Raw genomic sequence first — 22,863 nt, 5'->3', positions numbered from 1 at the left:
TAGCACATTCATTATATATTGTTACTGTATCTATTCACAAGAGTCAACATATACACACCACTATTATTATGAAATATGGTTGAGATGGGGGAGAAAATAGGATAGCAGCTAGAAAAAGCCTTGAGCCAAATGATGATAGTTGGGTGAGAGAAGCTGAACATGTTTAGAAGCCGATGGAAAACCAGTAGGAAAACAAGTTGAAGATTCAGGAGAAAGAGAAGAGATTGTTTATGGACAGAGTTACCTGGGGAGGCTGCAGGGTTGGGATCCAGAGTACAAGTGAGGAATTTCACCTAAGGGTGGAGACCTCCATTGTGGTGGGAAGGATGACAGACAGCATGGATACAGGCAGAGATATACTTGAAGGTGGGCAGCCAGGGTGAGGAACAGAAAGTTCAGAGTATCCATCCCACTGATGGATTCTGGTTTTTTTCAGTGTCCCTGTATATAAGGTTGTCTTTTTTTTTTTTTTTTTTTTTTTTAAAAGGGAGATATTGAAATCCAAGGACACTAGACACCACAAGACAGCCACTTTGGAGAATGAGACAGAGACCCCAAAAGAAAGGTAGATCTCTGGGTAGTACTGGGATCCCAGGCCAGTCTGGAAACCAGAGGAATTTACAAGACCTCAGACGCAGGCACCCAAGTAAGCACAGGTTTCCTGGGTCAACCCAAAGTTTTCTGCCATCTGATAAGTGAGGAAATACAAGAGCAGGTAAAACTCAAGAGGACCGGTTAGGCACCAGGGCCTTGAGGAAGCCAACCAGCAGGTGGCTGGGTTCACACACACAGTTAACGTTGAGTGGCAGGAGGAGTATGCATTCTGTGCAGCTGAGCAGGAGCTGAAACTGAGGCACAAGGCCAGTGCAGTCCTAGCAAGACTGACTTGCTTTTGAGTCCCATAGCAATGATCTGGAGCTGCTCATTAGTCTATTCTGTCACAAGTCAGGACTGACTAAGAGCCCTTATTGACATGGCTTAGAACCTACCAGGGAGCTGGTTAAACACACAAATGTCCTCTCCCCATGCTATGAGATTCCAAAACTGTAGATTGAAGTTAGGAAATCTCCATTCTGACTCACAACAAAGTTTGGAAATCACTATCCCATATACTGGGACTGAGCTTATCTTGCAGGTTATGAAGAGGCTTCAGCTGTTCAGGAGCCAGGGTCTGGCCAGGCTTGGCATATGGCCCAAAGCCCCTAAGGCATGAGGAAGCTGGTAAACCCACAGCATCTTCCAAGACATTAAGGGGTTAAGAAAAGTGCTGGGGACCTGCATACTTTTATTACATTATAGGGATGTTATTGCATTATAAATAATGCCACAGGATGCATTATTTATACATTTAATATCAGGCTTGCTTATAAGTCAGATCTCTTCACTTTTAGATAAATACTCATCTGCAACCCACCTCCAGCAGCCATGCACAGACAGGAAAGTGGAGAGGCACCACGCTCCTGTTCTCTCAGACAGCAGAGGGAGGGCAGACACATGACAGAGACAGCAAAAATCCTGTGATGGGAAGCACATAATGTCTTTATGAAAACTAACAGATGGCTCTTTCGAAGGCCCTTTCAGTTCTCCTCTATTCTGATAAGAGCGGTTAAGCAAGATATACTGGAGAAAGCTTTATGGGTTTGTACTTATTGTACAAACTATTGTACTCCTAAGAGCCTAGAGAGCAGGAGACAGGGAGGCCCAATGCATGCAGAGGGTGTGGGAAGAGAGAGGATGATGCCTGGCTCCTCTGCCCAGCTCCGCTGCTGGTGTGAGTCTGCACACTGAACTAAACTGTTACTAATTGCAAAATAGAAGCAATGATAGCTGCTCTTTCTCATTCATTCAAATATTTGTTCATTCAGAATATTTACCATGACAGCTTTCCACGTGCCAACTCCTGGGCCAGCGGCTAAAGGAGATCCAGAGATGAAGAATACCAGCCCTCTCAAGGGACTCTGCATCTGCATAAAGACAGACCTATCCAGATTTAGCTGTGACCTGTGATATAGAGCCACCCACAGCAAAAGCCAAGGCAGCGAGTTGTAGAGTTCAGACGAAAGTGCAGCTACCCCAGCCATAAAACTACTATTATTATTATTTTCATTATTATTATTATTTAACTAAACACAATCACTATGATTTATGTGTCAACAAGTCTCTGAGTAAATATGGACTGAGTACCTTTGTGTGTCATCCCCTGTTCCAAGTACCAGGGTTACAGTGGAGGCCAAGACAGACTGGGTCTTGACGTACTCAAAACTCACATGCTTGTAGAAAAGACAGGAAACAAGTCAACCAACAGAGTAACTTCGGAGACTGAAAGTACTAGCAACAAAATCAGTCAGGATAGAGGGGAGTGTAGTTGGGGTGGGAAGACTTCTCTAAGGAGGGAACATTTGAGCTAAAACCTGAAAGAGGTCACGTGAAGATGAGAGACAAGGCGGCGGGGGCGGAGGGGTGTGCTGAGGCCTTGAAGGGTGAGTAGAATTTGTACAGGCAGAATTGAAGAAAATGAGTTTTCCAGATGAAAGGATACAGTTGAATACAGACACCAGCGGTAGAATAAGGTCAGGTACAGAAGAGTCACAGTTAAACTAGGAAGGAATTACCAGGAAGATCGGGGATATCAGGCTGGCTGGGGCTGATAGGTAGAGAAATCCAGAGGACGTCCCGAGAGGTCTACACCTCACCTCACAGGAAGGGGGCAGAAGGGAGAGGGGAGATGCTGTGGCCTGCAGAGCACAGGCAGAGGTGGGCTTTCAGCAAATCTAATAGCTGTGAGTAGAGTGGATGACAGAGCCGGGGAAAAGAGTGGAGGATAGAAATTCACCACAGAGCTGCCCCAGCCATCCAAGAGAAGCACACTGAAGGGTGCTTGATTCTGTCCTTTATAGGACTAAATCATCACACCTAAGTCCCATGCTCTCGCCCTAATTTCCACTCATTTAGAAACCCAGAAGTTCTTTAAGTATTTGGGATAGAGGACACTAGCTTGGCAAGGATGTTTCCTTTTCTGCCACACACCTTGAAAATTTTAAAGTCCATAATTTACAACCCAGACACAGCCAGGTGTGGTGGGTCATGCCTGCAGTCCCAGCACTTTGGGAGGCAGAGGCAGGTGGATCACCTGAGGTGAGAAGTTCCAGACCAGCCTGACTAACATGGTAAAACCCCGTGTCTACTAAAAATACAAAAAAAAATTAGTTGGGCGTGGTGGTGCATGCCTGTAATCTCAGCTGCTCCAGAGACTGAGGTAGGAGAATCGCTTGAACCCAGGAGGCAGAAGTTGCAGTAAGCCAAGAGCATGCCATTGCACTCCAGCCTGGGCAACAAGAACAAAACTCTGTCTCAAAAAAAAATACAAAAATACAAAAATGCAAAAATTAGCTGGGCGTGGTGACAGGTGCCTGTAATCCCAGATACTCAGGAGGCTGAGGCAGCAGAATCGCTTGAACCTAGGAGGCAGAGTTGGCAGGGAGCTAAGATCACATCATTGCACTCCAGCCTGAGAGACAAGAACAAAACTCCGTCTCAAAAAAAAAAAAAAAACATACACACACGGTGATACCAACTGGTGAAAAAAGGTCTAGTTTACTTAATAATACTGTACCAATGTCAGTTTCCTGGTTGGATCGATCATTATACTATGATTATAAAATATGCTATTGGGGGAAGCTGGGAGAATGGGATTTTTATGATTACTTTTGCAACTTTGACATGAGTATAAAATTAGCTCAAAATAAACTTAAAAAAAAAAGACAATGATTTGGTGTCTTTGCTATCTGGTCTTACAAGTGACAACTTCTACTAAGGAAAAAGTAGAAAGTCCAATGGGTGCATAGAGTGAAAGACACCTATCTGGTAACATATCCCACCCCATGAGCCACATGCTCGGACCTCCCTACCCCCACTCAGCTTTCTTTCAACTGCCTGGATGATCTTTTGTACTCACCAACATGGTCTCTTTGCCTAGTCCCACTCGCTGCTCAATACCCGTCAGTGGCTCCACATTCCATTGAGGCTAAATGAATGGATTTCTCAACAAATCATTAATGCGTCTCATGATCTGGCCTCTGCCAACCTCATCTCATACATTGCTTCTTGCTCTCTTTCTTCCAATTACACTGTCCTACTTTTGTCTCTTCAGTCGTGTTCAGCTTTTTCCTTCCACAGTGTCCTTGCACAGCCTAAATCATGTGCCTCATGCACAAAACCTCTGCCCCATCTGTCACCTCGCCCAGTTAAGCCTCATGTCTCCTCCAAGGCTCAGCTCAGCTCAGCCTCACCCACTGGCCTCCCTGGCAAGAAGGAATCTTTCTATTTTATGTTCTCATGACACATGCCTTTTCTTACCACTTTCGCAGGTGCAATTTTCCATGCATTAACTTGCAATAATCTTTCATTACCCTTCTCCTCCCTAGTCTGAAGTTGTATGAGAATGGGGCCTATGTTAGAGAGATTCCATTTTTGCATCTGTCTTTGCTTTAAATTTTTAGTTTGGGCTCTTCATTGAATCCCCAGCATCTAGCACAGTCCCCAACATGGGACAGATGTACAGAGAATGGTTTTGGGGGTGAGGAAGAGAGTTAGAAAGAAAGGAACAAGGGAGAGAGAAAGGGAGAGAGAAAGGGAGGTAAGAAGGAAAGGAAAGAGGGAGGGAGGCCAGGAAGGATGCAGTCAGTCATGGAGAGAGCAGAAATAGAAAGCACAAACCCAGGGAAGAGAAATATGAGGCATCCCAGGCCTGAAGATTCAAGATATACCCAGAAGCACACCTTAAATGGGCAACAGCAAAAAGTGTGTGAAGGAAGGAACAGCTGTGGGGCAACTGTGTGCCCAGGGCCTAGAATGGAAGAGAAGACCTTGGGAATTCTAGAAAGTTCACGCCCTTTTGAGAGGACCATTTTGAGATGGAATCAATGTGACCTGGGCTCCAGTGAGGCCTGGGGAATAAGAGCTTTCAGTGTAGACAGGAGCCAGTTGCCTGCAGTGCTCCATTGCAAAACTCCATGGATGTTCTCTGCTGACCCGAGAGAGCTTCAGATGCCAGGAAGTTGGCCTTGAATCCTGTATACTGCAGAATGTTACTGTATTCGGAAATAGGGTCTTTACACAGGTAATTAAAGTTAAGTGAGGCCAGGCATGGTGGCTCACATCTGTGATCCCAGCACTTTGAGAGACCGAGGCAGGCAGATGGCTTATGCTCAGGAGTTCGAGACCAGCCTGGGACCTGGGCAACATGATGAAACCCAATCTCTACAAAAAAAAAAAAAAAAAAATACAAAAATAATTAGCTGGGCATGGTGGCAGCTACTCGGGAGACTGAGGTGGGAGGATGGCTTTAGCCTGGGAGGCAGAGGTTGCAGGGAGCCAAGATCATGCCACTGCATTCCAGCCTGGATAACAGAGCCAGACCCTGTCTCAAAAAAGAATAAGAAAATATATATAAACTTAAATGAAGTCATTGGGGTAGGTCCTGGTTCAATATGATCGGTTTTCTTATAAGAAGAGGAAAATAGGGCATAGACGTACAAAGAAGGAAGACCATGTGAAGACACAGTGAAGAGACAGCCATCCGCAAGCCAACAGGAGAGGCCTTAGAAGAAACCAACCCTGCCAACACCTTTATCTCAGACTTGTAGCCTCCAGAATGGTGAGAAAATAAATGTCTGTTGTTAAAGTCACTCCGTTTGTGCAACTTTTTTACAAAAGCCTGAGCAAACTAATGCAAATCCCACTCCACTCAATATGACCAAGTGCTCATATTGAGACTATTCTAGAGGAAGGCCTGAGAAAGACAAAGGAACGGTTATTGGAGAAGGTGTCCATGCGCTTGAGCCTGTCACTCCTCTGGACTCTGTAAAGGAGACAACAACAACAACAAAAAAGGAAATGATGTGGTATGCAGGATATGAGCGCATGCTTTGGAATCAGAACTAGCTGAGTCCCAGCTCTGCACTTACTTGTTGTATGACTTTAGACAAGTTACCTCATCTCTCCAGAACTCAGGTTCCTCCTCTGTACAATGAGGTCAATGACAAAACCCACATAGGACTATGGTGAGAATTCAGACAGGGGAATGAACAGAAATCCTTTAGCCTGACACTGATTGCATTAGCTGCTGGTGGTATTACCATCATTGTGGATGTTGTGGGTTTTTTCTGGTGCTAAAACAGTTTATTTTATATTATGAGGAAAAGAAGGAGGGAGGAGAGAGAGAGAGAGAAATCTAGTTTATATTTTTACAGAAAATGAGCCCCCGCCTTGTAGGACTCCTACTACTGCTCACTTGGCCGCAGCTCTGTGCCCCTGGGGACTCGTTTGGCTCCTTTGAGTCTTGCTGTCCTATATGCACACTAAGAGAAGGAATCAGGACAGGTGTGGTGGCTCACGACTGTAATCCCAGCACTTTGGGAGGCTGAGGAGGGCAGATCACCTGAGGTCAAGAGTTCAAGACCAGCCTGGCCAACATGGTGAAACCCCGTCTCCACAAAAATACAAAAATTAGCCAGGCATGATGGTGGGTGTCTGTTATCCCAGTTACTTGGCAGGTTGAGGCGGGAGAATCGTTTGAACCTGGGAGGCGAAGGTTGCAGTGAGCCGAGATTGCACCATTGCACTGCAGCCTAAGGGACAGAGCGAGACTCCATCTAAAAAAGAAAAAAAAAAAAAAAGAGAGCGAGAGAGAGAAGGAATCACCACTGTGTCCAACCCCCAAACTCCGCAACTGCAATTTGAGTCCTGATCTAATCGGGAGAGACCGAAACCGCATCCTTCGCTGATCTCCTGGCAAGGTGAGCCAAGACCTTCCCTCTAAGCAACAACACGTTCTCTCCCCCAGTTGCCCCAGTCCCGGATCAGAGCCTTCCCTCAGCAAATCATGGTAATAAATATGGTCTGAAGCGACTCCAGCTCTTACAGCCTTAATAAATGGGTTGCCATAGTGGCAAATTCAGGCACGGAGAGCATCTTTTCAATAAAGGCTGAGAGGGTTATTAATAACATTAATGTAGTGCCTCGTGGAGTCACAGCCTCACAGAGAGGGCCTCTCGCCCTCCTCTCCCAGCCCATCTCTCCTAGGACTGGCCAGCAAAGCTGCCTGGTTGTGACCACTATGGGGTTGTGACCTGTGAGAGTCAGAAATCCCACAGCTGGAGCGAGGTGGCCGGGGACAGGGGCAGTGAGGCCCTTGGCAGGAGTTCACGAGGAGTGTGCTTCCCCATTAAGCCAGCAAATGACCTTCCCAGCACCGGCTATTTACGGGCTATGGAGGGTAGAGTAGCATAGCATGGAGGGTGAAAGGGCACTCTTTCAAGATGAGTAGACCTGGGCTCAAATCCCAGCTGACTTCTCATCCATGCCCTCCCTGGAGGCATTGTTTAAAATTGAAAAGCCCCTGGCACTTCCTATCAGCTTATCCTGGTTACTTATTTCTCATAGCACATGTGGTCATCAGAGCAACTCACCAAATATTTCTAGCTCTTCACCTTCTAAACCCATGTCAAAGTTAGAACTCTTTCTGTTGGGTAAGGCCAAGAAATTCTGAGCAGAAATGACACATATCACTTCTAGGCCAGGCACCTAATTGCCCCTGAGACTCTTTCCAGAATCTTGCTTCGCCTTGCAAACATTCAAGATGGTGGGTGCCCCACTGGCCTGGTTCCCTGAGGGACCAAAAGGCTGTGCTCTTGGGCCCACCCAGAGGGGCATAAAGCATTGACAAGAAATAAACCCTGGTTGAAGCCAGGGGTCAAAAAATTTCTGGCTTTGAGAGCCACACAATTCCTGCTGCAGCTACTTAACTCTCCTGTAGCATGAAAATAGGCACAGAAGCACATGGGATTAGCTATGTTCCACTAAAACTTGATTTACAGAAACAGGCAGTGGGCAGGATCTGACCCATGGGTCAGAGTTTGCTGACCCTTGCTTTAAGCCATGCCTGTCCTGACTGATAGGCCCTTATTCCCTTCTAACGTTCTATATTGTTGATTCATTTCATTCATTCATTGCCCACTCTCCTCAAGTACAATGTAAGCACGTTGAGGTCAGGGGCTTCCCTTAGCCCCAACTGTACAAAAGCGTCTGGAAGAGAGTGAATGCCCAATAAATTTTAACTAAACACTAAATCATTTGCTGTGGAACCATAAGTCAGTCATTTAACCTCCTTGAGCCCAGGTTTATTCAACTGTAAAAAGGAGGAGAATAAGAGATAGACCTCTCCAGGTCAATGAGGATGCTCTACGGATGATGCATGTTAAGTGCGTGATGTATAATGTGTTCCGTAAGTGGTAGTTACTCTTTGCCATGTCTGGAGCAACAGCCCTGCTGAGTCCAGCTCTGCAACAGACTCTGCCTATCCACTTCAGTGTTCTCCTCTGTAAAATGGGAGCACAGCTGCCCAGAGTCAGTATTAATTAAGGTGGATGTGACGCTGCATGGCTGTAAGATTACTCCCTGGGGCTGTACTTTAAATCAGGAATTGGCAACCACCCACCCACAGGCCAAATCTGCTGGCTGCCTGCTTTTGTAAATAAAGTTTTACTGGCACACAGCTACGCTCCTTTGCTTAGCTATTGTCTAAGGCTGCTTTTACATGAGACTTGAATAGCTCCAACAGAGACTGCAGGGTCCTCGAAGCCTAAAATATTTACTGTCTGGCCATTTGTAGAAAACACTGCCAACCTCTGCTCCAAACGACTAAGGAATCAAAAAGGGCAAGGTTAAGTGGTCGCTCTCACCCATGCTTATGTTTATACAGCTGGTTTGCAGGATCCGTGTGCAGTGGCTGATGGTTTTGTCTGTCCTATTTTATCTTGTAAAACTAAGCCCAGTGCTACCACCTGAAGAAAGTTTCTTATGTTTGGTACTATTGCACAATAAACTATCCTGCCCATCTGTGTCCCATCAAAAATGGGACTGCAAGGCCATCTCTGTCACTCGTCCATCCATTTATTTAGTCCTTTGGCAAAAACATGTTCTGAGGCCAGGCGCAGTGGCTCACACCTATAATCCCAGCACTTTGGGAGTCCAAGGTGAGTGGATCATAAGGTCAGGAGTTCGAGACCAGCCTGGCCAACATGGTGAAATCCCATCTCTACTAAAAATATAAAAATTAGCCGAGCATGGTGGCGTGTGCCTCTAATCCCAGCTACTTGGGAGGCTGAGGCATGAGAATCACTTGAACCTGGAAGGCAAAGGTTGCAGTGAGATGAGATCACACCACTGCACTCCAACCTGGGCAACAGAGCAAGAATCAGTCTCAAAAAAAAAAAAAAAAAAAAAGTTCTGAGCAGCTAGTCTGCTACAATGAGCAAGATTAATTCCCTACCTTAGTGGAAATCTAGTCTAATAGACAAAAGCAGCACAGGATTTAAAACCAAGGATCGTGCTATGAAGAAGAACAGGATGCCCTGGGAGCAGTAATTGGACTGTTGTTTCATGCTTATTTGACATATTTCTAAAAATGTCAACAGGGAGAGATCAAGGACAGACCCTAATGACACCTCAATAAAAGATTCCCTCGTGGCTGATACAAACTATGGGTTCACTGATTTATTGATCATTCAAGGAAAAAAAAAAAAAAAAAAAAAAAGCAGGATGGATGGCAAGTAACATCCATTGAGCCTCTATCATGTGGCAGACCTTGAGCCAAGAAATTTCCCTTGATCATCTCAGCCAAGGGGAAAGGCAAGAGGAGCAGGACTTTTGTCCTGCCCCTGCCAAACACAAGAAAGTGGCTCAGAGAGGTTACACATCTCGTCTAACTGCAGAGAGAGGTCCAGGTTTCCAATCTAGAGTTTCTCATTTTTCTGTGCACTCTTATGTTGCCTCCCACTCCACCTAACACCAAAATCAAGTTATTCATAGGCCCTTATATCCACTCTCTCCTCAAGGATACTGAGGATGTGGCTCAGTACAACCTTCATTCATTCACTCACCCATTCATTCATTATACAAACATGTGAAGTGGTTCCTCGGTGGCAGTAGCAATGACGGATGTGAGTCTTGCCTTCACAGGGCTCGTAGTATGTGGCACTTAGTAGGTGTTCAACAAATACATGTTGAACGAACTACATAATTTCCCAAATGCCCTGCTGGACTTTAGATTCACTCTGGCCATACCATATGCCTGTCGAGGTGGTACTTCGTGGAAGAAGGCCTTTAGAAGCAACCAGCAGTCAAGGAGACAGTCTCCTCCCCATCGCACACCAGCTGTGTGATATCAGACAGGTCCCTTCATCTCTCTGAACTTGAACTTTTCACCTCTGTAACTGGCACCATATTAACAACCCACACAGACGGCACAGGAATGGCATGGGATAGTATCATGTATATAGTTCCTAGCACTGGGCCTGTCACTTAGAAAGTGCTGAGGTAATAGCCGGTAATAGCAGTAATTAATATTTATTCGAATCCCTATTCAACTCAGTGCCACACAGGGTTCTCGGCACTTGACATATATCAGCTTATCCCACCCTCACAACCAGCCTGTGAGGAAGGAACCAAGATCACTCCAGGTTGCAACTGAAGAAACTGGCAGAGAAAGTGAATGATTTGCCCTAAGTCTTACAACTACTGAGAGAGAAGTCAGCCAATAGGTGCCCAATAAATCTTGGCATGCTCCCTCACCCCTTTCCCATATCTGCTGAAGAAGAAAAGCCCCCTCAACTGACACATTTGCTGGTTCCAACGGTCTCCACTTCCTTCCCGGCTTTTCTTTAACAGTCCCTCTAGAGCTGCACCACCTGAACTCTGCATCCAGCTCACTCACAGCTCCAGGGGTTTCAGAGTGGGCTCCCTGGACCCTGAGGTCCTGCCCAGGTGCCTCTCAGGACATGCTAGAGCCACAGAGGAGGTGGTGAGAGGGACCCAGCTGTTCATTTCCACTCCACTCCAAGCAGCCCTACTTTTTCTGTCTTTCACGGGCCATGGCTTAAGGAAACTTTCAGGATACTAACCTTCATTTCCCAGGGTTTAAGGTCTCCATGATTCTGTAAAAGTCACTGGCACAGCCTCAGGCATTTTTCCTACAATTCACTCAGTAACTGGAATGTGACTTGTTAAGATCTAGAGCCGTTGGGAACATTTAGGCTACCCTCTCCTGGTAACCTCTACCATCAAGGAATTCAGTCCCCTTTAACTCTGCCATGAGAGCAAGGAGTGAGCACCCCGTGATAGGAAGGACCATGAGAGAAAGTGCTAATTCTGGGGCCTCCAACACTGTGTGACATTGGACAAGTTGTTTAACCTCACTGTACCTCAGTTTCCCCATTTGCAAACTGCAGGCAATAGCACCAACCTATAAAACTACTCTAATAGAAAGAGCACCTAGCACAATGACTGGTATGTAAAGGAAGCGGTGGTGGTGGCAGTTAAAGCTCCTGCCTATTAAAATGTTACCTCCAGTGGCACATATAACAGTATTAGAAACAAAAATGATAACAATAATAGCTAACATTGAGTGAGTGTTCACTCAGCCACATACTATGCTAAGTAAGTTCTTTGCATGCTACTTCCTCTTTTTCTCTTCATGGTTGGCAACCCTTTGGAGTAGCCACAATTGTAGTTCTACAGAAAACTGTGGCACAGAGAGGCCAAGCAATATGTCCAAGATCACACAGTCAATAGGTCACAAAGCTGGTCTGCAAACCCAGGCCTCTCCTACTCCACAACTAAAGGGCTCACCCACCACTTTACACCACCTCATGGACCTGCACCCTCCCAGAACCCTCTCAGTCCCACCCTCCTGGGTACCCAGCCCTCCTTGAGCCCCCAGGATGCTTCCTGTCCAGCGTGACACCATTTGACCTCCTCCCTCGGCTTCCTGATCCAGTGCCCGAGAAGTGACCCACTCCGTGCCGAGCCCCCACAAAGCCCTCAGCCTGACCCCCGCGTAATGAAGGAAATTAATATGGCCAAGCCTCCAGCCCAGCTGAGCGGCTTCCCAGCAGCCCTGGCCAGTCCTCTAATTGATTAGGCCATAAAGCCTGGGCACTAAATTGAAAGGAGCTGCACTAATTCTCTTTTATGTTAAATTTCTGTCTTTCCCCTTTATCGAATCCCCCGTCCAATGTCCCTTTCCCTCCTCATCGTGGGCTTGCTGTGGGCCTGTTTTTTCCGTGCACAGATTAAGTACCTAATCAAAATCTTGTCTCCCCTAATGGCATAAAATTGAAAGATAGATATTGCACTTTACACAGCTGATTAAACACTCGAATGTGGCTAAATGCTTAAAGGGCTTGTTACATTAACTAACTCTGTCATCTGCCCACAGTCTTATAATTGCGTGTGCTCGCGCTGCTTCAGGGAGACATAGCAGGATGACTTTTCACCCACCTCCTCTTTGGTGGCCCCCCAGGCCCCTCTCCCAGGGGCCTCCTCCACATTGATGAACCAGAGTACAGGGAGTCAGTGCCCAGGAGTGGCCCCAGTGCTCTTCTTGGTCTTGGGAGCAGGGACAGTGTAGTCAGAGTCCCCCTCCAGCCCAGGCACCAAGTGTCCTCCCCTTCTATTGACTTCCACCTCAGTGAACCAGGGCAGCAGACTCTTCCCACCCCTCACCCCCTAAAGCCTCTCCAGTGCCTCGCTTCTTGCTTTCAAGAGTATAAACATACCCCTAGCCCACTCCCAGAGGGAGAGACATTGAGTGCCTGTGGCAGCAGTGACCTGTCATCTGTTGTGCTTCAACTTTGACCCTTGGCATTCCTCTCCCCTCACCCCCAGGTGCTCAAACTCACCTCTGAAATTAAGGAAGGTTGATAGCTATGACAATGAAATATGGCAGGAGCTGAGCAGGCTCTTCAACACCCACCCTGTTCCTGGACACTCCTGACACTCTCTCTCTTTGTCTTCATTCAGCACAGGGCACGGCAGAGCCTCAGCCACATGGCTGGCAGGAGACGAGACACACACAGGTAATTGATCACCTAAGTTCCCACAGCAAGCTAGCGCAGGGCTGGGTCTTGAACCTTGACATCCTGACCACTGCAGCTCAGGACAGGGGATAAACAGCAGGGGTGTGGAGTGAGCTCACTGCTCAGGCCAGTAGGATTCAGCCTTTTCTGCCACATCTTCCAGCCCAGGGAAAAGGTGATTTTCACAAAGGAGGAGTACATGGAAATTTCCTACTGTGACAGTCAAAGAAGAGTGTGGACTCTGGAGCTGGATCAGATGCTGGTTCAACCCCTGCTCCAACTATTCGTTTTCTTAGTGACTTTGGGCAAATTTCTTAATCCTTCCACATTTCCGCTCCTTCTAGGTAAAAGAGGGACTCCAACAAATTTTTAATGAACATAATCTGTATGCCCAAGTTCAGAGCTATGCATGGGCATCTCACAGCAAAAACATAGGCCATGCCTCTCTCCATGGAGCTTACAGCATGTGTGTGAATTGTCAAATCATTGAATCAATAAAATAATTACCAATTGTGATAAATGCCGGGCACGCCCCCCGTAGACAAAAACTAATAACAGCAACAGCAACCCCAAAGGGCTATTACTGAATAAAAGCTTGTAGTGGCTGCTTTAGACAGGGTGACCACGGGAACTTTCTCAAGCAGGCAACACCAAGCTGAGACCTCAAGGTTCAGAGAGAGCCAGTTACGTAGACACAAGGACGAAGAGTGTTTCAGGCAGAGGGACAGAAAGTGCAGACTCCGAGACAGGACTGGGGGTTGTCCCAGGCCAGTGTGGCTAGAGAGTAGTGAGCCAGAAAAGAGTAGTTTTCTGTCTTGCTTCTGTGTCCTCCCAGTTGTGTGCCCCTGGGCATTTGTCACCAGAGCTTCAGTTTTCCCAACCACAAAATGGGAAACACACAGTACAAGACTACGGTGAAAATCCAGCGAGAAAATGTCTGTCCTGTACCTGCCTCAGCAAAGACTGGGTGCCCAAGGCATTCAGGCCAGAAGCTCAGCCCTGGGAGGGTCTTGAACTCATTCAAACCTGCTCCCGTTCAGAAAGGAAGGAAGAGTGCACCTTTCTCCTCTTTCTCTACGTCTGTCTCTGTCTCTGTCCTTTGATCTCCACTTTTCTCTGCAGTCAGCTTTATCTCCTCTTCGGAGGGGTTTCTTTCATTGTATGTTTGTGCCTACTCACCCCCACCTGTAACCCAATAATTCAAATAAATCAGGTTGTCAAGACACCAACTCCAGCCCCAACTATACATGAACTTTTAGCTCAAATGCCGTCTACCAACTCCTGTTTCTATGTCTCCAAATTATATTCTTAAGACAGAATGTGATTGTTCTCCTTGTCTGACAACAGCCAAGTGACTTTGTACAAATTTCTTAATCTTTCCACACTTCCATTTCTTCTAGGTAAAATGAGGACTCCAGCACACATCCAACAAATATTTATTTAATGAACATAGTCTGTATGCCAAGTTCTGAGCTATGCATGGGCATCTCACAGCAATGAGAGATGTCTGACAACAGACCAGCAGATGCCCCTTGGTCCAGTGGCTATGGCCAGCAGACAGGGCAGTGGGGCAGATTCTCTGAGCAGTGCCTGCAGGATGCAGGCAGTCCAGGAAGCAGAAACAGTGTACAGCTTGAGTAAAAGAAGCCATGGGCCTTTGATTCTAAGAAAAGTCACTCTAGTCCCATAATGCACCGAGCCTCCCCGGGCAATCCGACCTCCTCCTGCCAGCCTGACCAGATGGCCATAAAATACATAGGTCCTCTTCCTTTATATAGTCAACCTCTTTGCAAGAGTAATACCTAGACCAGACCCTGCAGCCTTGGTGGATCTTAACCACCCACTCCCCACATCCTGTGGGAACTGCCTCCCTATGGCGGTAAGAACCACTTCCTTCTATCTGTGAGAACTTCCTTCCTACAGCTGAAGGAACCACCTCCCTTGGTATCTTGGAACCATTTTCTTTCTCCCTCCTCCTTCTGCATCTGGGAACCACCTCCTTCCTCCCTCTACCCTCAGGCTGTGAGAACCACCTGCCTTATCTGTGAGAAGTGCCTGTCTCCTCCCTCTGTCTGTAGAAACCACCTCCCTTGGTCTCTGGGAACCATTTTCTTCCTCCCTCTTCCCTCAGTCCATGGGAACCACCTCTTTTCTCCTTCCGTCTGAGAGAAAAGCTGCCCTCAGTCTATGGAAACTGCCTCTCTCAGTCCATGAGAACCACCATCCTCCATTTGTGAGAACTGCTGTCCTTCCCCTGGGAGAACCACTCCTTCATCCTCCTTCTCTTCCTCCCATTATATGCTAGAACCTTCTCTCCCTTCGTCCCCCACCCTCATCCGTGAGAACCTTCTGTCCCCCACCCCCAGCTGTCCCTCCTCACTGCAGCCTCTGCAGAAAGCCTTCATCTCCCCCACAGTCCTCCTTTATACAGCTCAATTGAGGGGATTATGGACTCCTCACTAAGTGCCTCACATTAAAGATTCATGAAGGCACAACATATATTTTAATAAGGCAGTTTGTACAATACAGAACTCAATCCTATCCAATGCACATCACTGAAAACTGCGGCCAGAGCCCTGCTGGGAGCTGAGGGCACCATGAAAAAGAACGCAGAGATTTCAGGCACCTCGTGTCTGCAGGGGCCCTGGACTCTGCTCACCCCACCCAATCTTCCTGATGAAGCCCAAAGCAGCTTGCCCACCCTGAGAGTGGATGGCTCTGTATGAGCAGAAACACACACACTCACATGTGTACATGCATGCAGTCACTCACATACACCTGCATGGGCACCGCCATACACGCACTTACATTCACACAAGTATGCACACATACACACACAAAATTGCATGCACTCACATATGCACACTCATGCATATGCACTGATGCACATGCACACACTCACAGTCACACACTCCGTAAAACAACACTGAGTCTCACACACCAGACTCACAAGAACAGTGACAGTAATCACTACAATGAACTGAACGATTACTGGGTGGCCATCCCTCTACATGCATTATTTCATTTGTGGTCATGATAAAGGGTCCTTGTGTCCATTGTCCACTGAGGAAAATGACCCACAAAGTGGTTAAGTTGCTTGCACAAGGTCACACAGGCAGTAGTGGCTGAGGCAGGATGTGAACCCAGGTCCATTCAAACTCCAAAGTCCACACTCTCAACCACTCAAAACACTGCCTTTGCACAGAGCCACCTCTAATCCTTTCTGGAAGCACAGAAGGAGTCAGGGGAGGAGATAAATAAACCTGCCTGAGACAGCTACGAAGTTCCAGTAACACCCTTACATGTGGATACATACTCCTTGACACATCCTTCTTCATGTACTTAGCTCTATCCACTTGCACAGGCCCAAGAACTCACACATGCACACTCACAAACACACACAAACACACACATCCATGCACATTCACTCAGGCACACAGATAGGATGTCCAACCATCCACATTTTCCCTGGAATGAGAGGTTTCCTGGAACAAACTTTCAGTGTCAAAACCTGGGTAGTTCTGGACAAACTGGGATGAATTGGTCACCCTACATAATACAGCCACTCCTATGTACCACACCCACACCCCTCAATGTGCTCAGTCACACTCTCAAGGCTCAGGGTCTGGTGAGTTCAGCAGGGTTTGAAGTTGTTAAGGAACTGCATTTTTAGGACCCTAACTACAGTGTCAAGATTGCATTGAGTTCTAGGCACCTAATTAGTTCATCCAGTTTGCCCTTCTTCTCTCCTGCCCTGGCCCATTTTACCTTCCCCCAAGAACTGAGGAAGCTTGGGGTAAATCAGGGCCACAGGGCCCCGCATTTCAGGCAAGCAGGAATCTTCCACATCCAGATATTTCTCAGGCAGGTCCTGGACCCATCCTCCATCTCTCCTCACCCTAGGGTTCACAAACAGCGAGAAGGGAGGGAGCCCTTGCTCTCCAGGACCTCCATGGAGCTTGGCAGATCTGGATTTCAGTCCCAGCATAGCCTCTAGCTGGCAGCATGACTGAGGAAAGCTATTTAATCTCCCAGAGCCATCCCCATGACAGGAAACTGCAACCCAAGCCTCAATACCTTTTCCTCTCACATCCCATCTCCAACATATCTGGAATCCCGCCTTCACTCACCACCTCCCCTACTATCACCCCAGTTCAAGCTCCCATCATCTCTCACCTGAACTACTGCAGTGGACTTCCAATAGAGGCCTTCTCTTTGATGTTTGTCATCTACAAACTGTTTTCAACTAAGCAGCCAGATGGTCTATTTTTAACACCTTTATTAGGGTATAACTCATATGCAGTCAACCACACATATTTAAAGTATGCAATTTGGTATGTATATACTCATGAAACCACAATCAAGATAGTGAACATATCCATCATCCCAACAATTTCCCTGTGGCCTTTTATAATCCTCCTTTCTCTCCCTCCCCATCCTAGACAATCACTGATTTGCTTTCTAACACTATAGACTAGTTTGCACTTTCTAAAGTTTTATATAAATGAACCCATACAGTAGGTATTGTTTTGTCTGACTTCTTTCACCCAGTATGATTATTTTAAAATTTATCCATGTTACAAGTATCAATAATTCCTTTTTATTGTTGAGTAGTATTTCACTTTATGACTAGAGTCATAATTTATCCATTCACCTATTGCTACACATTTGGACTATTTCCAATTTGAGGCTACTGTGAATAAGGCTACTATGAACATTTATGTGCAAGTCTTTGTGTAGACACGTCTTCCCTTTTTCTTAGTCAAATACCCAGGAATGCAATAGCTAAGTTATATAGTAGATATATCCTTAACATTTTAAGAAACTGCCAAACTGCTTTTAAAGTGATTGTACCATTTTCACTAACATCTGCAATATATGGGGTTTTTTTTTTTTTCCTTCACATCCTCACCAACACTTGGTGTGATCAGTCTTTTTAACTTTCAACAATCTACCTGGTGTGTAGTGATCGCCCTTTATGGCTTTAATTTCCACTTCCCTAATGGCTCATGATGTTGAACATCTTTTCATGTACCTATTCACCATCTATTTATCTTTTTTGATAAAGTCTCTGTTTAAATATTTTGTTCACTTTTTGTTGGGTATTTGTATTCTTAAAATTTTAAGAGCTCTTTAAATATTCTGGATGTAAGTCCTTTAGCAGAGATTTGTTTTACAAAGCTTTCCTCTGAGCCTGTGGCTTATCTTTTTGTTCTCTTGACAGTATCTTCTGAAGACCAAATGTTTTTAATGTTGATGAAAGGCAGTTGGTCCATGTCTTCTTTGACTTATGCTTTTGGTGTCTTATCTAAGAAGTCTTTGCCTAACCCAAAGCCACAAAGATTCTCTGCTGTCTCTTCCAGAAGTTTTATAGTTTTATGTTTTATATTTGGATTTATATTTATATGTATATATTTATAGTTTATAGTTTATGTTTTATATTTGGATCCATGATTCATCTTTTAAAAATTTTATATATGGTAGAAGGTACAATCAAAGTTTAGATATTTTTGCATATGGATATCCAAATGCTTCAAGCACTATTTGTTTAAAAGGCTACCCTGTCCCCATTGAATTGCCTTTGCAAGTAATTGAAAATCAGTTGCCCCTATATATGTGGAATTCTATTCTGTTACATATTTCTGGACTCTCTAATTCTGTTACCTTCATCTATTTGTCTATTTTGATGACAAAACTTAGTTTGATTAATGTAACTTTATAATAAATCTTGAAATCAGGTAGCATAAGACTTCAAGTTTTTTTCTTCTTTTCACAGTTATTTTGAATATACCAGGTTCTTAGCATTTCCAAATGAATTTTAGAATTAGTGTGTCCATTTGCTTGGAATTATATTAAATTCATATGCCATTTCAGAGAGAACTGACTTCTTAACAATACTGACTCTGACCCATGAGCAAGATATAGCACTCTATTTAGGTTGCCTTTTATTTTGCTCAGTGATATTTCATAGTTTCCAGGGTATAGATGGTTCATGTCTTTTGTTAGACTTATCCATAAACATTTTATAACATTATTCTCTAGTATAGGGTGTTGCTTTTTAATTCCAATATGCAATTATTCATTACTAATATATAGAAATAATTGATTTTCATATATGAATCTTGTCTCTTGCAACCTTACTAAACTCACTTGTTAGTTCTAACGGCGTTTTTGTAATCTCCATGGGATTTTCTACAGAGACAATCATGTCATCTGTGAGTAAAGATAGTTTCACTTTCTCCTCCTCAGTCCAGATGCCTTTTATTCCTTCTTGCTTAGTTTAACTGGCTAGAACACCCAGAACAACACTGAATAGAAGTGATAAGAGCAGACATCATGTGGGAAATATTCAAGTCTCTTTGATGTTCTGTAAGAGTTTGTGTAGTTTGATATTATGTCTTCCGTAAATGTTTGATAAAATTTACCGGTGAAACCATGGGCCTGAAGTTTTCTTTGTGGGAAAGTTTTTAACTGCAAATTCAATTGCTTTAATACACACAGGTCTATACAGATTTCATTGATTTTTCTCTTTTTCTGGTTTTCTATTTCATTGATTTCACTCTAAATTTTTTTTTTCTTTTTTTGAGACGGAGTCTCATTCTGTCACCCAGGCTGGACTGCAATGGTGCAATCTTAGCTCATTGCAACTTCCACCTCCCAGATTCAAGCAATTCTCCTGCCTCAGTGTCCCAAGTAGCTGGGATTACAGATGCCCGCCCCATGCCTGGCTAATTTTTGTATTTTTAGTAGAGACGGGGTTTCACCATGTTGGCCAGGCTTGTCTCTAACTCCTGACCTCAGGTTATCTGCCTGCCTTGGCCTCCCAAAGTGCTGGGATTACAGGCATGAGCCACCATGCGTGGCCTTCACTCTGAATTTTATTATTCCCTTTTATCTGTTTACTTTGGGTTAAATTTGCTCCTTCTTTTCTAATTTTTAAGGTGGAAACTAAAGTCATTGATTTGAAAGGTTTCTTGTTTTGCAACACAGGCATGTAGCACTATCAATTTCCCTGTAAGTACTGCTTTAGGTTTATCACATAAATTCCACATTTTTTTGTTAAAAATATTTTTTACTTCCTGCTTTTGCCCATGGCTAATTTAGAAGTGTGGTATTTCATTTCCAAATATTTGAGGATTTTTCAGATATCTTTTTTCTTATTGATTTCTAATTCAATTGTAGTCAGAGAATACTCTATGTATGAGTTGAATCCTTTCAAATTTATCAAAACTAACAGATTTGTTTTATGGTCCAGAATATGGTCTATCTTGGTAAATGCTCCATGTGCACTTGAAAAGAGTGTGATTTCTGCTGTTGTTGGGTAGAGTGTTTTATAGATGTCAATTATAGTTCAAGTTGGTTGATAGAGTTAACGTGGTAGCATCCCAAAATAGCAAGATCCTTAGTCCCTGAGTCACACGTGGAGGAAAGCTTTTCAGGAAAGCCACAGAACAGGAACACAGTCACCGGACTTCGAATAAATGGAAAACGAACATTTGTTGCATTGCACCATTGAGATCTAGGGTTTTAGTTTTTATTGCTCTAATACAGGACTTCACTCCTGAAAGGCATTTTTCTAATATCTCCCTTTCTTCGGTGGAAAACAATATGAAACACAAGAGGGGAGGAAAGTGTCTTTTCCCATTGTAATACTATAAAATTAGCAGTGGCCAGAATTAGACTGAAGATTGGGGTGGTAATTACCAGTCAAAAAATCTTAATTTAAGTATCTATCTACTCTTCTCACAAAGACTTGTCTCTCATTCTCATTTTTATACAAGATACATTTTATCAGTAATTTGTTCGTGATGACAACATGAACAACACTTGGCTCAGGAAGGAGTCTGCAAACAGGGCATATGAATACCTTAAATCCTTCAGGGAAGACTTGTTAAAACGTGTGTTGTCTGCTTTCACCTTCCTCTCTGAGTTTGTCTCGGAATGGAATTCCACTATGTCCCTATTTGTTGGATGGGTGGGCGGATGGATGGATGGATGGACGGATGAGTTGGGTATGAATAGGTTATCAATGGGAATCTTCTTGAATACAAGTAGAATAGGAAAAGTTCCCATTAAGCCCCTGGATATAGGGTAAAACTTTCTTGCCATCCCTATCTGAAGTTAAAGAAGGAATGGAAAACTCCTTTGTTCCCAGAATAAGGAGGCAGGGGTAAACAGTGGCAATGTTTAGGGTGCCATCGAAGAATATTTTTACCGAATCAGGACTTCAGCCCTCTGTAATAAGAGAGATCAAATTTGTTCCAGTTCCCATTGATTTATAAGACAAGAGTATTTAATCCCCTGACTGGTTGATCTATATAAATGGGGTCACCAGCAGACTAATGTCCAAAGCTGCGATGGTGAGCTCAAGTTTTTAAAAACCCTGTCCTCACACTCCAGAATCCTCTCTAAGTCATGGTTCCTGCTCAGTGCTCAACTAAGAGAGGCTCCTTGTTAAATCCTTGGGACAGAAACTTGTCTCCTGTAATATGGTGGACTAGGTATTGGAATTAGCCTCCCTGCTGAAAATAACTTTTAAAAAAATTGGTCAAATGTATTTTGTAAATCCTCCTAAAATCATGAAAGAGCTGAAAGGAAGTATCAGTCCAAAGTAGAAGTAAAGGCTGAACCCCAGAGAGATATGGAATGCCGAAGAGACTTTTGTCCAGACGATATTTGCCAAATCTGGACAATTTGAGCTTCAGTGTTCACAACCTCATGGAATGTGGGAAACAGAAGACAATGTCAAAGTCAACTCAAGGTTGAGAGTTTATTAGAAGACTCTCTTCAATCTCACCAAGACCCCCAAAGGTCTATGCTCTATATTGAAGGCGTGAAGTAAACTCTTCTGCCCACCCCCACCATCCCCAGAAGATCTGAATTAACAGTTGCTCAGCGCTGAGCATATCAGAAGTAGGGGGGAAGTCCTAGAAAAGTAGTAACCACAAGCCAATCATCCAGTGAGCATGCAACTCAAAGTAAATCTCCCAGTGGTCCAAAATAAATACACTTTTTGTGCTCAGTGATCCACATTTGTAGTGGCCCCAGACACCTGTCAGTAATTCCCTGGAGGGATGCGCATACAGCCTAAGCTGCAAAGAGTCTCTAAAAATAATTTTCCAATAGAATTCTGAGGACAACACTTGGACTCCCCATATGCTAGTCCAGACACCCCCACTAACTCCAGATAATCTGAAATGTGCCCCTCCTACCCCTTGGCCAGTGTGGAGGTGACAGAGCTAGCCTGGGCCTGGACTCTAGCATGTCTTCGATTCGATTCATGAAGAAGAGGTTTGATAGAAAGTTATGGTGACAGCAAGATTCAGGGGGAAGATGATTAAAACCACCCAAGACAGCACCATTCTGAATCTCCCTCAAGTATTTCTGAGCACCAATTACTTAAATGCAATTGACTTGCTGATTACAAATCATTGTTATCTATTGATTAGAATAATAAGCAAATCTTAGCCTAATTCCAGTTACTATATATACTCAAAGACAAGAAAACCACATCCATGAGAATATAACCAATAATTATGTCTTTGGACTAACTCAGACCTTTTGATGCAGATGTGTCGTGTGCACATGTGTGCTAGAATGTGCACCAGGTTTTACACCATGTACAATACACATTTGTTCCAGCTTAGGGAAACCCTTTAGGTTTGCTTTTAAGCAAATCTGAAGACTAAGATATGGGTGCAAGTTATTTCTTTGGGAGGTGCTTTCAGAAAGTAGTGTGAGGGTTTGGAAATTGAGAAGGGAATAAAGGCAACTTAAGAGGTTAAAGAGCAGTGTACCTCCATCCCAAAGGGCTCCTCTGTGAGACTCCTGTGAGCACACCTCAGAGTTGTGCTTTGGAAGGGTGAAAAGCTGGGGTACTTACCCACCAACTTCCAACCCTCACTGGTTGATGGCTGATCCTGGGATTGTTATCCCACCCTTCTGA

At 44.6% G+C, this 22,863-nt stretch overlaps 1 long non-coding RNA gene across 1 annotated transcript; it reads right to left on the bottom strand.

The window, feature by feature from the left end:
- Positions 1-481: 481 nt before the first annotated feature.
- LOC110740505 lies at positions 482-19,512 on the bottom strand. The gene is made up of 2 exons (XR_002515131.2): positions 17,094-19,512; positions 482-1,964 (listed from the first exon to the last, which is right to left on the bottom strand). It is a non-coding gene; the product is annotated as an uncharacterized LOC110740505 (long non-coding RNA).
- Between the last annotated feature and the right edge of the window lie 3,351 nt (positions 19,513-22,863).

Source organism: Papio anubis, chromosome 16 (genome assembly GCF_008728515.1).
Source record: "Papio anubis isolate 15944 chromosome 16, Panubis1.0, whole genome shotgun sequence".
Classification (NCBI taxonomy): domain Eukaryota; kingdom Metazoa; phylum Chordata; class Mammalia; order Primates; family Cercopithecidae; genus Papio; species Papio anubis.
This window is presented reverse-complemented; position numbering and strand designations above follow the sequence as displayed.